Source organism: Uloborus diversus, chromosome 1, assembly GCF_026930045.1.
Source record: "Uloborus diversus isolate 005 chromosome 1, Udiv.v.3.1, whole genome shotgun sequence".
NCBI lineage: Eukaryota > Metazoa > Arthropoda > Arachnida > Araneae > Uloboridae > Uloborus > Uloborus diversus.
Genome location: NC_072731.1, coordinates 265533473 through 265544550, shown reverse-complemented (window position 1 = coordinate 265544550; position 11078 = coordinate 265533473).

Genomic DNA, 11078 nt, shown 5'->3' with positions numbered 1-11078 from the left:
AAACAAAAGGAGTTAAAGTTTTTCAGATATATATACAGGCAGAGCTGCCAACTGCTACGAAAACATCGTAGTTTCTACGAATTACAGCTTTAAACTACGACGCTACGAAAGCGGGTCCAAAAATTACGATTTTCTGTTTTTCTGATTTATAATCCCAAGAACGCAAGAAAGAAAAAAATAATAATAAAATTAATTTGAATTTTATCATCTTGAATTCAAATTATGTTTTTCGCAATCACGAGTGTGCGTTAGTGTGTGGGGGGTATGTGTGTTTGTGTATAGGGGGTATGTGTATGTGTGTAGGCATGTGTGTTTGTGTCTGTGTGCAGGCATGAGTGTGTGGGTAGTTGTGTGTATGAGTGTTTGTGTGTGTGGAGGCGGGGTATGTGTATGTGTGTGTAGGCATATGTGTTTGTGTCTGTGAGCAGGCATGAATGTGTGTAGTTGTGTGTATGTGTTTGTGTGCGTGTGTAGTTGTGTATGTATGCGTGTGTGTGTAGGACATGGATGCAACCTGGAGACGGCTTTCGCTATAGGAGCAACATCGTGAGAAGCCGGTCGACGGTGGTGCTGGCGGGAAAATAAAATGATAGGAATTCAAAACAGTCAAGTAAAAACATTAAGCAATCGTGATTGCTCAAAAAAAAAAAAAAAAAAAAAAAAAAAAAACTAAACCGGTAAGCTCAGAAAATCAAACTTCTACACACGTGTGCTGACGGTCTCTGCGCAACAAGCATCGCTCTTCGAAAGTCGCATAGTACAAAATCGATCGGTTTTTAGATCGCGATGCTGATCCAGTCATTAATCTTCAGCAAAATAGTGGATGAACTGCCAAAAATTCCGTCAAGAATAGATTATTTTTTAAAATTCTGTATTATTTTTTTCTCCACCATATTTGAAATTTGTTAAGCATCATTGTTTCTGTTCTTTATACTGTTGACAATTCATCACTGTGTTCGAATCGGCGGCAGAGGCCACGCCTCCTCCCCCTCCCACCCCCGCAAAATGGTGCTACGATTTTGGATTTTCGAAGGTTGGCAGCTCTGTATACAAATGAATGAAAAAGGAGTAGGTTCGCGATACAGACATATAGAGAGGAATAAGTTCACAGACATAGGAAAGGAGGAGGATCGGGTTCGCATACAGATGAATATTTAGGAAAGGAGGAGAATTGCAGGTATACATTTAGGAACGGATTACATTCGCAACATAGAAACAAAAGAAAGGAGTTGAAGTTTTGCAGATATATATACAGGCAGAGCTGCTAATTGCTACGAAAAAAATCGTAGTCTCTACGAATTACAGCTTTAAACTACGACGCTACGAAAGCGGGTCCAAAAATTACGATTTTCTGTTTCTCTGATTTATAGTCCCAAGAACGCAAGAAAGAAAAAAAAAAAAAAACCAGCCTGAAAACTAAACCGGTAAGCTCAGAAAATCAAACTTCTACACCCGTGTGCTGACGGTCTCTGCGCGACAAGCATCGCTCTTCGAAAGTTGCATGGTGTCAAGATCGATCGGTTTTTAGATCGCGATGCTGATCCAGTCATTAATCTTTGGCAAAATAGCGGAAGAACTGCAAAAAATTCCGTTAAGAATATATTTAAAAAAAAAATTCTGTATTATTTTTTCTCTCCACCATATTTGAAATTTGTTAAGTATCATTGTTTCTGTTCTTTATACTGCTGACAATTCATCACTGTGTGTGTTTAAATCGGCGACAGCGGCCACGCCTCCTCTCCCTCCCACCCCAACAAAATGGTGCTACGATTTTGGATTTTCAAAAGTTGGCAGCTATGTATACAGGTGAATGAAAAAGGAGTAGGTTCCTGATACAGACATATAGGAGAGGAATAAGTTCACGGACATAGGAAAGGAGGAGGTTCGGGTTCGCATAAAGATGCATATTTAGGCAAGGAGGAGGTTCGCACGTATACATGTTGGGAACGGAGCATATTTGCGACATAGAAATATAGTCCTACTAGTCCTATTGGCTATAAAGGATTAAATATTCCAGCATTTCATGTATCTAAGTCTTTTCCTCTCACGTTTGTCAGTGTGCATAACTTATTCCTTTCTCAAATTTTTAGGTGAACCTCTTCCCTTCATGTGTAACTGTATGCAAACCTGCTTTTGCCTGTATAGTCAGTTTACCTATTTTTTTTTTTTTTTTTTTTTTTTGTTCGCTTTTACAGCTAACGGGGCTTTGACGCTAAGTTAAATGCAGTTTATTCAAGTGATGGATGGTAGAAACATTTTGAATTCAAATCAGTTACGAGTGGAATTGTCAATAATATAAGTTCATGCTTTGTTTGGTATCTGCTTCAAATATTCTTTTTCTTTCCAATGGGGCTGTGTAAGAGAGACCCACCTCAAGAGGCGTCTGGGCTATAACCAGACCCAGTGCGCTCCCCAACAACGATCTGTCTTTCGTGTGTCACCAATAGGGCGCTGATGCATGACACAGCAGTGTTTTTGATGCCCAGTTTCCACCAGGTGGAGGCACCTGGGCTCTCATTTGATGCGAAATTGTACTAGGAATTTTATTTAGCCGAGGGATATTTTAAACCAAACGAATACCCAAGGGATCTTTAGATCTTTTACATACCGCACAATCATACGACATGGTCGTTGAAGATTTTCTGCATCTTGAAAATCCACCCACTGGCCAACCAGGTCAGAACCTGGGTCCCCAGGCAGAAGGCCAGCGCCTAACCATCACGCCACCAGCCGTCTTTGCTTCAAATAAATAAATAATCTCCTTAGCTCGCCGTACCAGACTTACCTTTGCAAAATGAAGTCTCATCTTCATGTTTTCCCCATGTTGGTGTAAATAACATAAGCTTCAAGAGAAACCAAATCTATTATGTATAACAACTTCAAAGTTAATGATTGTAAGACAGATTAAACATTAATTGCATTATGTACTGAAAAAAAAAACAAATCACTGCTTACTTTCAAAATTCAAAACGTTTTCACGAATAATTTATAATGTTTAGATAGACAATTAAGGTGGTGGAGTTTGCTGGCGCATACATGAAATTGATTGCTATTAATCTGCGAGGAAGCCTTTTCTTAAAAAATAACAATGCACTGAAAAACAGAGAATTAATAAACTGTATATTATTTATTATACAAAAATAGTTCATATTTCATTTATGAAGTTCAAATCCGCATTTCATTGATTTCTTCAAAGCCGATATTTCATACCTTGTTTGATATTACTTAAGTATTTATTTGCATGACATTAACCAAATAACTTTCACGAATATTCATTAAGATGTTGCAAGGGGAATTTTTAATACTTGCATTTTACTTCAGCTATATATAGCACTTTTCCACTCATATTCGACCACCTGTATCGGAAATGGCGAGTGCAAAACAATGAGTTCTAAGAGTTTAACCTAAGTGCCTAAGAAGAAACACCTACGAAATTTTAGTGTTAGAAACTGCAATGGTTGTGTTTGAAATTTAAAAGACTATTTTAAAACATAACTCATATGTTTCAACTAGATTGCTCTAAGTTTTCGATGAAGCAAACGATTCATTTTTTCAAACAGGAAACTGATTCATTTTTAAAGTTTTTGAGAACATTAATTATTTCAGAATTTTACTAATAACTAAAAAAAAAAAGAAATTTTTCATAATGCAGAAGATTTTCGAGGAAGGATTTTAGTGTGAAATAATTGAGTTTGTGAGTACTCCGAAGTTGTTAAAAAATTACGCATTAGAATTTTGATTTTGAAGAAAATTGCATCTATTTATAAAGAAATGTGTTCCAATAAATAATTAATTATAGTCTTTGAAAACTTAGTACCATGAATTTTACTACAAATTTCTTATTTTCTTCTTTATTTTCTCTTTCTGTTCAATAAAGTACCAGAACTGGCTCCAGCTTGCAAAATAATAACTGAAATGGACGCTGACCAGGTACTAAAACAAATATTAAATATTGAAATCAAAAGACAAAGAAGAGAAATGAATTAATCGAGGTAATTCCGGAGTCCCTATCGTTGTACTTGAACATTAAAATTGTCAGTTCTTAAAAACTTTCGACAACATTTTTTTTTTTAATTTTGCTCTGCAAATCTTACTGTGTGCGTGTATTAATGGACTTGCTTTTATTCGACTAAAATGTCAAAAGATGACTTTCCCACTCGGAACGAAAATACTGCATAAAATGAACAAGAAATTTTGTGTTTTACAATGAAGAAAGAAAAAAGGTATTTCACAAAACCCATAATTCGAGAGAAAAATGTATTTTAATAATTTTGAAACATCAGCTATATTTCCTGACGAATGTGGTATCAACTAAAATTAAGCTCGATTTGTCTCGTTAAAAGAGTCAGAAATACAGACGTCTTAAAGTGGATATCTACTTATAAATTTCATTTCATTAAAATCAGTCATTCGAATTCAGAAAAGAGTCAGAGATAGAAACGATCATAAATTTCTTTGAATAAATTCAACTAGTTTGGTCCAGACTTGTGAAAAGAGTCGGAGATAAAAACGTCTTTGCGGATATCTTCAGATCCTAAATTTCCCTTCAATAATTTAATTTGCTTCATTCGGACTTGTGAAAAGAATCAGCGAAAGAAAAGCCTTAGATGAAATCTTCTGGTCATAAATTTCACTTGAAGAAATTTAATTTGTTCCATTCGGACTTGTGAAAAGAGTCAGAGATAGCCTTAGAGGATATCTTCTGATTATAAATTTCATTTCAATAAATTCAATTTGTTTCATTCGGACTTGTGAAAGTAGTCAGAGATAAAAACAAATACAAATACAAAAGTGACGAAAAGCAACAGGCTCTGGACCCAGCTAGAAACGTCTTGGGGAAATCTTCGTATGATAAATTTCCTTTGATAGGATATTAACATATTCAAGTTTAAGTTTCTTCAAAATAGAACTCAAAAATAACCACATTAGATAGGCAGTTAATTTAACAAGTAAAATTGTTAGAAAATGGATGACTATGCCAAACAGAGCAGCTTGCTTGCTAAACCGGAGAGTCAGAATTTTGATGTTGATGAATTCTTTAGAATTCGAAAAACTGTGTTCATACATCAGCATGAACGAAGACAACATAGTATTCGCAAGAGAAAGAATGCTTTCCACATTTTGCAAAAATTCATGCTGTTGTTGGGGATTCCATCTTTTGATAGTGTTGAGAAGAAATCACAAATGAAAATGGTAGACATAGGCGTTAGAATCTGGTGCCTATTTTCGATAAGTTTCAAAATGGCAACTTACCTATTCAGTGCATGTTATTTGTATAGAATGTTACCAAATTATTCCGCGTCTTTGAGCTTATATTGTTACAAAGCTTGTGCGCATGTTGCAATGCTTTATCTCTTTATCAACCATAAAGCAATTAACGAAATCATAAAACATCTGTGTGTACTACTAGTAACTTTAAACCCGAAGGCTTTCATCGGGAGTGCGAATATTAAACCACAACTGCTTTTATGTTTTTTTTCCACCTTGATAGGAATCGTCATAGGCATCAGGTTTTATTTTTATGAGGAGTGGGATCACTTCCTGACCATTATTCGCGTTCCAATCAGGAAATTCGACTCGTACTTAGAAACCTATTTGTGGATGATTTGCTTTTCAACAATTGCATCTTACGCATTCAGCGTAGTGACCATCAATTTTCTCTTGATACTTTGCTACTCAGTGTTTGTGTCCCTCTCAAAATGCATTTCAGCTTATGGTAAAAAAATCAAGGACACTGTGGATCGAAACCTCATAGCCGATCGTGAAGTCATGGAACGCAATTTTATTCTGTTCCATCGAATCACGTCCGCCGTAACAACGACAAACAGCGTGGTAGGTCCCTGCATTTTGTTCCTTTTCGGAACCATAATGAGTGGCTTCTTCTGCACGGTGTGCGTTGCCTTCACAGATCGGGATTCGTTCCGGCAACCACCTGTCATCATCTTCACGGTGATGACTTGCTCGGCTAGCTTGCTGACGCTTCTGGTTTTGACTCTGAGTGGAAATTCTGTTCACGAGGAAGGCGAAAAGTTGAAGAAAATAGTTTTGGAAAGCTCTGCCATTGTTGCACGACGATCTACAGATGATCCACGAGGACTTCAATTATTTTCCTTGCTGTCCGACAGCATCATGCATTCGACGTTGCAGATTTCTGCATCTGGAATGTTCTTCATCGATAATGGGACTGTTCTAGCAGTCGTGGGATACGTGATGACTTACAGTGTTTTGCTATATCAGACAAAGGAGTAGCATTGCAAAATCTCGATGGTTAATTAAGAGTTGAAAAGATGATTTTTCAAGGAAGGAACTGATATGTATCCTTAAAGTTAAATAGGAATGTACTGTAAAATGGTACAGTTTTGTACTAAGAGGTACAACATTGGGCGACACACGATTTGCAATGTTAACGCATGCAAGACTAAATGGTGAGAAAGTAGTGGTTCAAACATTTCTTGTAGAAGAAAACCAAGGCGAACTTTTCTTAATGCTGAAGATTTACTGCAATTTTTTTTTTTCTTATTCTTTTGTGAAGTTTGAGCATGAATACAATGCAGTTACTTAAAAATAACACTTTAAAATTCTTAATTTGTAGCAAATAGAGTCAAAGTATGAAGTAAAAAGTGTATCTATTTATAAAGAAAGTGCACATCATAAAAAGTTGATTGTGGTATTTAAAAAAAATGTATGCTTGCAGGCCCGGCTCTTGGGGTAGGCAACCTAGACGGACGCCTCAGGTGGCAGATTTTAGGGGCAGCAAATTTCGAAATTGAAACATATTTTTTAAAAGTATGAATATATGTTTCAGTGTCATAAAATTCACTGCTTCAATGCTAAAAAAAAATAATAATAATAATTTAGAGTGTGTACCAGTGCTTGGATATGCAAAACATAGTATGGAATTTAACAAGAAATTCAGTTTAATTTCAGAGGTGGCAAAATGCATGACTTTAAAGTCTTCTAAAAATATTAATATCTGTTTCAGTGGCATAAGCAGGGCTCCCAACACATTTTAGCTTCAGAAAAGGGTAAAAGAGGGCCATTTTCAATCAAAAAGGGGACTAAAGAGGACCAGTTAGGATCAAAAAGAGGACCTTGGGAGGACCACTCATATTTAAACCCAGGGATGCACCAAAAGGCAAATTAGTTGCCAGCTGCTAAATTCGTGAAGATAATTCGTTAATTAATTATAATAATGATATACTTCCTTTATCACCTGTGAAACTGATCTTTTTTATCCATTGAATAATATTATTTACACAAATATTTGAATGGGGAGGGGGCACTTAATTCAGCACTTAAGGCAGCCTCTTTAGAACTAAATAGGCACAATGATACATTTTGACTTGAATCAGGGATGCTGATAGTCTCACTGAAGGATAGATAAAGCTGCGCTCCATCTTTATTTAGTTTAAAATTATTTTTATGTTTTTCTGTCTTGTAATGCTTCTTAATAGCGTTATATCCCTTCTCAACCAATATTAATCTACCATACACCAAACAAAAAAAGTTATTCTTTTGTTGTTTTCCCTAGTCGCTAATTTTATTCCCATCTTCATGTAACCATTTGCTGAGAAATTTGCACTTCCCCATGACTCACACTGAAACCTAAAAAATATTGTTGTGTAGCTACAACTGAGTTTATAGTAAAATTATTTTGTATTTGAGTTTTACATTTAATCTCTTATCACAGGTTTCATACCCTTTAAGGAGAAAAAAAATTTAAGCAGTTTTCTAGAGTAAAAAAATATTTTTCAATGTACTACCCTGAATTCGCACTATAAATATTGCATGCAGATTTCATTTAATGCTAATATATAAATAACAGGAAGTAATATAAAAAGTATAGGAAAACAAACTGCTTTTTCTACAAGAGACACTTTGATAAAAGATCTACTGTATTGAAAGTTTTCCTAAAAATGTCTGAAATGCTTAATCACAAAGAGAAGCAGATCACATGAGGTTTAGTTTTGCAATTTTCATATTCAAAGTATATTTTCAAGAATCATAAAGCTTAAATTAAAATAAAAAAAAAAACTCCATGATTGCAATGCCATGAGTGCTTTGAACTTTTATGGGGGGGGGGGGGACTAATTCCCTCTTAGCATGACAATGAAATGTTGCACATAAATTCAACTACCAAATTTTATAAGTCAACTTTGTTTCAAATACAAACACTAAGTTAAAATGTTATGCACTCAATTTGTTTGCATTTAATATCCCCCCCACCCCAATAAAAAAAACCAGTAATAACCGAAAATAAGCTAAAAATAATTAAAACTAAATTTGCAAAACTAGAAATGTGAATTAAAAACGAAACAATATTAATTTTTTAGTTATTTAAATACAAATTGAAACGAGTTAATCTAATGTAGCATGTCAACACAACTTCAAACTGCCAAAAATATAAAAATATTTATTAGATGCAAAACGATTGAAAGCTCAGATAAGCAAATTTTCACGAACCAAGTTCAATTTTGGCATGTTTCCCATAAAATAAATTTATTTATTTTCTACTGAATTAAACATAAAACATGCTAATCTAAGGTAGCATTTGGGGAAAAAAACATTCGATTTCATGATGCAAAAAGATTGAAATTTCAAACACTAAAAGCCATTTTCCGCGAAGTCCGAGTAAGCTCAATGTTGCTTTGGTTTCCAAAATAATTACTTCGTTAATTATTGAAATTAAACGAAAAATAAGCTAATCTAAAGTAGTATGTGTCAAAATAACTTCCTACTGTCATAAACATCAAAATATTTGCAAGATGCAAAAGGATTGAAATTTCCATTGCGAGAACCAGTTTTCCGCGAAGTCCGAGTAAGTTCAATGTTGGCATGGTTTCCAAACTAAATCCTTTGTTAATTATAGAAATTAAACGAAAAATAAGCTAATCTAAAGTAGTACATGTCAAAATAACTTCCTACTGTCAAAAACATCAAAATATTTACAAGATGCAAAAGGATTGAAATTTCAAACGTGAGAAGCAGCTTTCCGTGAAGTCCGAGTAAGTTTAATGTTGTCATGGCTTCCGAACTAATTCCTTCGTTAATTATTGAAATTAAACGAAAAATAAGCTAATCTAAAGTAGTATGTGTCAAAATGACTTCCTACTTTCAAAAACATCAAAATATTTACAAGATGCAAAAGGATTGAAATTTCAAACGCGAGGGGAAGTTTTCTGCGAAGTCCGAGTAAGTTCAAAGTTATCATGGTTTCCAAACTAATTCAATCCTTAATTATTGAAATTAAACGAAAAATGAGCTAATCTAAGGTAGCACATGTCAAAATAACTTCTGATTGTAAAAAACGTGAAAATATTTACAAGATGCAAAAGGATTGAAACTTCAAACAAAAGCAATTTTTTGCGACACTGCATATCGAACATATGTTCAGAAAATTGCACTGATGAAATATTTTTAAAAGAATTACAAGCAATCTAAAGTATGCTTTAAATTGCTTGTAATGATTTTTGAAAGAATTCAACCAATGAAGAAACTTTTCATACTTTTTCAAGGTTTTCAAGCACATGGAAAATAAACTCTCCCCCCCCCCCAAAGAACTTTTCAAGGTTTTTCAAGGGCGTAAAATTTACGAACATATGCGCCTGTAAAAAAAATGGCGCATGCGCCACGAGATTACTTCCGAATTCATTTGCAAAAAAAGAGGTGGTTCATAGCAGCATTACTATTACAGTCAACTCGCGACAACTCTAAGTCCCAAGGGACCGGCTAAAACGTCCTGAGTTATGGGAAGTTTCCACAACAGTCTCAAAGCTTAGGATCCAAAACTTTGAGATAAAGGAATATTCGAGTTATCGAGATCCCAGATTGGAAAGTTCATTCGTTATTGCAAACGTGAGGCTGAAATTCCGAGAAATATCGGTAGCACCCTCCTCCGATTCTACGTCATAACTCCTTCCCCAAACCTCTCTTTTTTATGGATTTCCATGCTGCAGCTGTGAAGGAGGAGTAATGACGTCAATCTGAAGCGAAATAACACGGGAAAGTCAGGGTAAGGCGCCGCGGCCGCGTGTTTGGGTGTACAGTATCTTTTAACGTAATGGAAAATTTTTAAAATCTGATTCTTAAGTAAAAACAATATAAAAGCGGACTAATCGGACTAAAAAGTTAAAAAGCGGACTTAAACCTAAAAAACGGAATTTGGCGGGAAAAGCGGACCATTTGGGAGCCCTGCATCAGTTGCACTACTTTAATGTTAGAAAAGATAATTTAAAGTGTGCACCAGTGCTTAGATACGCAAAACCTGGTGTGGATTAATTTTAAGCACTTTACAATTATTTTTATTTAATTAATGTATTATTATTCAATAGGAGGGGGGGGGGGTGGCACTTGTCAATATTGCCTAGGGCGACAGAACTAGTAGAGCTGGCCCTGTATGCTTGTAACCATAAAATGTATCACAACCACAACTGTATACAGTCATACCCACAACCTGCAAAAAGTGAAGTAAAAGGTGTTCCAATAGAAATATAGTCGTAAAAGTTATAAACATTGAAACATCCAGGAGAATAGAAGCTGGCTTTTGGTACAGCTATTAATTCGCTTCATATGGCTTCGCTATAAACAGGCGTGACCATTTTCTACTTCATTTCGTTCTTTTCTCTTCGGGCTACTAAAATAGTGACGAAAAATTGTTAACAGAACGTAAAATACTCAAGTTCCTACTAATCTAGTTAAATGTAAATTGAATGCTCCTAACAAATTTTCTTTTTCTTTTTAAATTTTGTTTTGCACAGTGTGTTCATTAATGACTAACAGTTAAAACCACACCATATTTAATGCAAAGATAACTGTTTCCGTTTGAAACTGAGATACTGCATGTACTGTAGGATTACTTTTCCGCTCGTCTGAGCAAGAGGTGTTTCGCAAATTCATTTTTCTTAAAGGTACTACAGCAACAGTTCTAATCAGTTGCTTCGTGCATTTTTCATAACTACCTCTATTTTTCCACCTATTGATATTTTCATTATTTGTTCTAAAAGTTAATGACACATTAATAACTTGACTATTAGCATAGTAAATGATCCTTCGATGGAAAAAGGCACCAGTTTGCCTTT